At 37.7% G+C, this 7,243-nt stretch overlaps 1 pseudogene; it reads left to right on the forward strand.

Annotated features, from left to right (window-relative positions):
• The first annotated feature begins 984 nt into the window (after positions 1–984).
• Positions 985–6,565, forward strand: LOC148035517 (uncharacterized; annotated as a pseudogene).
• The last annotated feature ends 678 nt before the right edge of the window (positions 6,566–7,243 follow it).

Genomic DNA, 7,243 nt, shown 5'->3' on the forward strand with positions numbered 1-7,243 from the left:
GGAGATCCATAAGTTGCTTCAGCCAATACATTTGACTTGCATGACTTTGCTTGTCATAGAGGTTATTGATCTTATCCCAAAGCTGCCAAGCACTTTGTGTTGCTTCCTCAACCACATTGTAATCCACCTTTTCAGTGAGAGACAAGATGAGGGTGGACTTACATAACTCATCAAGCTCCATCCATTCGTCATTATTCATAGTTTGAGGTTGCTCTCGACTCAATCTTAGTGGCTTTATCTATGATTTCTACACCAATACCTGCCAAACTTGGCTCTTCTGAAATAGTGATGTAGACAATTCGAAACTACTTGTTGTAAACTATAGAAAATGATCGAAAAACAACCAAAACCAAGGCAAAATGGTGAGAAACAAGTACTTAATGATGTTGCCCACCAAGTACCATCAAAAGTACATTAAACCAAGATGATTCAGCATGAAAAATACATGACAATCAGGAGATATATGCTTGTTGTAATTTATGACAGTAGTGTACAATGAGAGCTGACAGTAGGCAAAACCCAATATTCAAAGTCAATCACTAATTGTCAATGCAAAACCAGCATCAAGTGGGCATAAACAAGTATGTAATAGTCAAATTGACATGAGCTAATACCCAAGCATGTCAAAAAAAGTCCGTCGGTAAAGTCGGTACACCCCCCAATCAACAAGGAAAAAGGTATATACCACTACTAAGACTTGACAGAAGTCGGTGTCTACTCAGTGAATACAAAGCTGAATCAGCCCAAGTACATCTACACAGAGCAAGGTATATCAACCATACATCATCCACGAGGAGATCTCGATATCAAAGATTGAAAATCTCAAAATGCATAACCCGCACTACTCAATGTCTGATAAGCGTACAAAGATGCTCCTATTGGCACAAAAGTTGTAAGTGTCAAGAAAATAAGCTCAAACAAAGCATGTAAGAGCACCAGTGATGGAGTATCCAAGATCATACATTAGTAAAACATCCAGAGCATATGAGCAATCAAGTATCCAATGATAGTATCCAATGTCATGAAGATCATCCCAATCAGTATCTAATGAGCCAAAGCAAGACCAAAATAAGCTCCAAAATATCCAAAGTCAATCCCAAACAAATCTCTAGTAGCATTCAAGTCCAAACAATGTAACAAGCATGTGTAGGTAACATAAGCATTAAGCATGTACCAACAAGTCATACATAGATGATATGTATAACCTCTGTCACAAAGCATGCCAGTGTAGACCAATGTCAAGTAAATTCCAACCAATATGGACCTAAAAAAAGGCTCAAAATATATTGCGGAACCATCCAAAGCATTTTCCAACCTTCATTTGCATCCCAATAGTCATTTGAAACACTTGGGACAAAGCGTAAAGTGACTAAATAAGCTTCAGCCCTAGAGTGTATAGCAATGATTTACTATGTAAAAATGTGTATTTTAGGCCACTAAATCATCTCCAAATGATGTCCAATCAATAGGCATACATTTACCTAACATTCGGGGACCATTCGAGACCAACCGAGCATTAAATATCAATGCCAACCAAGCACAAACATAAAGTGTTGATGTAACATTGTTTGTGACTGCTTATGGACTGTGAAGAACAGTCTTGGACTAAGGTAAATCAATCCACAAATCAATGCCAATGATAACCAACGATGCCGAGCATCAAGGGGGTGTTCCCAAGTGCCAAATGAAGTATTTTCAGGCTACCAATGAGTGCCAAGGGAGGGCTGAAGAAAAAAACAAATTTTTGCAGGTCTTCAAGCTAGCCCAAACAAGGTTGATGTTGTTGGTTATGCTATGGTCCATGTGACATTAATGGGGTGGAAGGGGGGACTCAAGTAGGACTAAAAGAAGGCCTACACAAAGCCTTGTCAAGCCTAATTAGGCAAGAGCCAAGATATGAATGGGGGAGCTCCAATGGTTGGAGCTATACCCTACAAATTGAAATAAACACTCAAAATAATGCTTCAATACCTTTGAAGGAATGCTTTGAAGGTACCCAAATGGGCCGGGTAGGTTGTCGCGGAAGCCAGGAGCTTGAAAGAGTCAAATATGGCTGCTAAGAGTGAGAACCAATGGTGTAGGGTTGAAAAGAGAAAGAAAATCACTGAGTTACAAAAGGAAAATGCAAAATTTTAATTTAGAGAAAGGTGATATCTAGATGAAATTTCACTTCTAGAGTTGTGTTTAGAGGAGCAGAGATTGAAATTTAGTAGTGGGGAGTTATAGATGGAACAAGATTTATATATAGATAAGAACTATTGGGACGAATATGAAAAGACTAACTAGTTTTGGGAAAAAGATAAGTTTAAGTGTCTTTTTGAACCAGAAATTTGAGGGAAAAACCTTACTAGTGCTCCTTGGTTGTATCATCCCTTTAAGCGCTTCAATGGAACTACACAGAAGATGTATCATTGTTCTAAGGGACCACTATCTGGTTACCAACGAGTCCAATTTAAATCCGCTAAGATCAATATGCAAAATATGCCAGAGGTTGTATTACCTCATCCCAAAGAAAGGGTGATGGATTTTACTATCTATGGGGATGGAAAGGAACCACAACTTAGACGGTTTGAACTTGCGACACCTAGGGATTTTGCAAAACTTAAACAATTCATACATTATTTGGGTTGTCAAATTCAAGGTAAGGAAAATGAGGATATGCATTCATTAATTCTTAAGCTTAAGGGTAACTAATGGTCTTGGAGTTTAGATGATCAAGAATGTTTAGAAAAGAACAATATGATCTTACATCAATAGCCGTAAATTGAGCGTAAGTTACATGATCAATACCCATGTGATCAAGAGTAGATTTTTCAGATGATAGGTTCTATAAATACCATGTTCACGACAAAGTATAATATAAATTTGAAGCCTATTTTTCATGGTTGGAGTAAAGGGAAATGAAGTCATACTAGTAAGCTATTTCCAAATCTATTGGATGTCCATATGATAGAAATGACTGAGGGTATTCAAAATGATCTCGCTATTGTTCCTTATATGACTGTACCTTTGGTACATTCTGTGAATGGGAGGAAAGAAGAACCAGAATCGAGTGTCAGGAATAGTTTTCTTGAAAATGTATCAATGGGGATATTTGAGGGTATACCTACGACCAACCCTTGGAAAATAGCCTCTTTGTTTCTTGAAGAGCCTGAAGTGGAAGTAGTTAGAATAGAAATGGCAAAAGGGAAATATTTGAATCTAGACACTCAATTGGAATCCCAAGATCGAGAAAGGTTCGAGGAGGTATTATGAGCACATGTTGGGGAATTGGCTTGGTCTTATAATTAATTTAAAGGTATTAAAGCTAAACTTTGTCAGAATTATATTGATCTAGAACCAGGTACAAAACCCGTATGTCAACGCCAACAATGAACAAATCCTATGTATGCAGAATTGGTCAAAACTGAAATTACTAAACTTTTAGATGCATGATTTATTTATCGTGTTGCATATAGTGAATGGGTTTCCCCTATTGTAGTAGTACCCAAGAAGAATAGTAAGAAGATTCGCATTTGTGTTGATTATAGAAAGCTGAATAGCAAAACACGTAAAGATAATTTTCCTTTGCCATTTACAGATTAGGTTTTTGATAAAGTTGCAGGCCATGAGCTATATTCTTTCATGGATGGGTTTAGTGGCTACAATCAAGTGTTGATTCATCCTGAAGATCAATCCAAAACTACTTTTACTTCTAAATGGGGTACATAAGCTTATAAAGTAATGCCTTTTGGCTTATGTAATGCACCTGTGACATTTCAAAGAGTTATGATTGCGGCCTATCAAGATTTTCTTCGACAATGGATGGAAGTTTTTTAAGACGATTTTTGTGTTTATGGGATGACAAAAGAAATGCATGATCAATTGCGTAAGTTTTTGAACATAGTGACGAAGTAGGTATCTCCGCTATTGTTTGTAGTAGAAGATCTTAAGGAGTTTGAAGATTTTAGTTTAGATATTTTGTTTTCTTAGAGTATTTTAGGGTTTACTTTATTCTACATATTTGAAAAAACATACAATTTAACAAATAATACTTTGAAAAACAAAAACACATTTGATTTAGTTGATACCTTTACATTTTAGGTTTTAGCACACTTTATTTTCGTTAGTCTTCACATGGTTAGGTAATTTCAATTTTTAAGACACAAATACACCGAAAGACATATATAACCAATTCAGTCTATATGAGAGTCCACCCACGTGGGATGGGGCTTTAGCACCAGAGAGTGATTGAACGGGGGTGATGTGTGTGCATGACATTGTGAATATCATTGTATGGAAGTCTGATTGGGAATCCATTAGAGTTTTTCCCTATCTTTTTGTTGCTTTTCTAGCGATATGTGGGGGTAGCCGAATAACAAGGTTCTCTCCACGAAATTTTCACTAGGAGTAGAGTGGACGAGAGATACGGCACTAATGAGTATCTTTACTTATCATTTGCCTAGCAAGAGTGACTAGTATTATGTGTTAGATTAGATTCCTCGAGCAAAGTTGTTGAGCTGAAATGTTAGATCATTCAATTAAGTGATGCATTCTTAGCCTTCTAGTTTATCATGTAAAAACAAACAAAAAAAAAACCACTTAAATTCCAATCCAAATAATTAAATTTTGGAAGAGTCTATATATTTATTCTTTGGAAGGAAAGAAAGAAAGAAAGAAATAAAAGACAAGAAAAGAAAAGAAAAATGCCCTGAGATTGCAGGGTTAAAAGAAAAGAAAAAAACCCCACCAAAAGAAGATAACCATCGCCTCTGAGGTCCTGGTAGGCTGTAGGGATTTCCTTGATGGGTGCCCTGCGTCCGATGCCTTGCATCTCTTTGGGGTGGGACCTTTTGGGAAGGAGAACCAATGTATATACTCTTTTGGCATTGAAGAAAGCCACTACTATTAAAAATAAAAACGAAAACAAATAAACAAACACTCTTGACAAGTTGGAAGTTAGGGACCATTGACTAGTTGTTCTAGTAGAACATGGAGGGCTAGCAGCTAAACCATAGGAGTCCTATTTGGTGTCGTAATGTTAGCTTTCTTTGTTTGGGTTCTTTGTTAGGCATGGACCTTATCCGTGAGGCTTTGCCTAGAGGTATTATTGTTGTTTAGTGGCTCTAGAAAGCTTCCCTTTTGGTATATTCTATGCCCTAGATGAAGCTATGTTATGCACTTAAGTGGGGAGAGTGATTAAGGAAATGTTAGTATGCACAAGTTTTTATATAACTTAACTAAACTATTTGTTTAATATGACACCAGTGAATATTTTCCTATCTTTTCAGTGGGTGGCTACTAGTTTTCTATGTGTGGTTTTTGCAGTTCTTGTAGTTGTGCTCATGAGGACGCTTCACAATTAAGTGAGGGAGAGTATATTTTTCTTTTGAGGTTGCATCACAGTGCTTGTGGTAGCTGTGTTCGCGATGCTGGATGTTCGTGAAGATGTGCTCGTGAGGACACTTCGCATTTAAGTGGGGGAGAAATGACAACACCGAAACAATGCCTACTATTGCAAAATTTTTAGCAAAATTGTACACAATTGGCACATTGTTACCAACTTTTTCCATTAATTTAATGCAGAAGCGGTGCTTGTTGTTGCTATTTTTGGAGGCCGTGTCTTTGTAGTCTAGCAGGAGATGTTGACACAAGGAAGCTTTTGTACGGGAGAAAGGTGGTGTTATGGATAAATCCTGATCCAAAGTATCCTTGCTCGGGCCACCAAGCCAAAGTGTTACACTCTATGAGCTCATTGTGAGGATCATTTGACACACCCTTATTCTTTTAAGGGTTTGATGCATGAACCCTCTACAGATACCTCCCACCCTCTATGTGATTTGGTGGTCAATAATGCAGAATTGTACCATTAGATGTCGAAGTCCTTAAAGACATCCATTACAAGGTTTAGAGGGAGGGGGAAAATAAATGAATTGGAGGTAAAATTGGAAATTAGGAAAGAATGAGGCCATTGCATGATGAGCAATAGGAAGAAGGGGAACATGTCATGGTTTTTTAAGACAATCTTCTTTAGAGGAAATGTTTTCACAGGGAATGATCTATCTGGATTATTTTGCTAAAGCCAATGCATGATTGTTACAATATATTTGGAGTGGTGAGCTCATTGATCACATACCACATGGACATGGAGTTGCCAACTACACAAATGGAGACACATTTGAAGGTACATATGACATGGGAAAGAAGCAAGGGCATGGTGTCTACAAGTTTGCGAATGGGGCAGTTTATGATGGACAATATGGTAGCAATCTTAAGAAAGGTCTTGGAGTAAAAGAATATCATGACAATAGTTCATATGATGGATCTTGGAAAGCTGGTACAAAAAGGTTATGGGATTTATACATATGCAAATGGTGATATGTATCAAGGTGATTGGTTTGATGATAAAAGACATGGTGTGGGTACATGTTATTTCAAAGAGAGCATGAGCCAGTATTGTGGAACTTGGGCTCTTGGAAATTTTGATAATGGGGAATGGGTACTCAAGGATGAAAACTCTTATGAAGGACGATTCATATCAAATAGGGGACCATTATATGGAAGAGAGAGAGGGAATAATTACTAATTTTCATATCACCATTTTCCTTTGTCATCAACCTCTTCATGTTCCCCGTCATTTTTATGGCAACCGTTTAAGAGAGAGATCGGGGAATTAGTCTCGAGGTAGAAGATAGAGGGTCAATTGTAATTCATAACTCAACATTATCATTGACACAAAACCATTCAATGCAAGAAGGGGGCACCATCTTCTTTGGGAGGAGTAGAGCTTTAGAGGGTAATTTATTTTAAATAAGGTCATTCAAAAAAGGAAGAAGAAATTGTGATAGGGAGTTTGTTGAAGTAGGAGGAATCGTGATGAAGAAAGAGGGCGCCATCATAGTGGAAGATGTAGAGAGGGAGAAGGGGGAAAGGCTAAGCTATTGCTAGTGGAAGAGGAGTAGGAAAGGAAGAGGAAGTCCAAAGGGAGGAATTGAAGAGGGACAGAGGGTGCCATTAAGCTACAAGGAGGGTGAGAAAGAGAGAGAATGATCTGGATGAAGAACAGGGTGCCATTTTGGAATGCCATTATTGAGGAAGAAAAGAAGATTTTGAGCCATACCAAAACTGGAAACGGACAAGGAAACAAGAAAATTGTAGTTGGAGAGGGCAAGAGGAGAGAATTGAAGCCAATGCCTCTCCCATAACCATCGCCATGACTTCTCCTCCTACTTCAAGTCTTGGAGCTTCAATATAGTTGCCTAAT

Source organism: Lygodium microphyllum, chromosome 5, assembly GCF_053477565.2.
Source record: "Lygodium microphyllum isolate KBCC chromosome 5, Lygodium_microphyllum_v1.1.10, whole genome shotgun sequence".
NCBI lineage: Eukaryota > Viridiplantae > Streptophyta > Polypodiopsida > Schizaeales > Lygodiaceae > Lygodium > Lygodium microphyllum.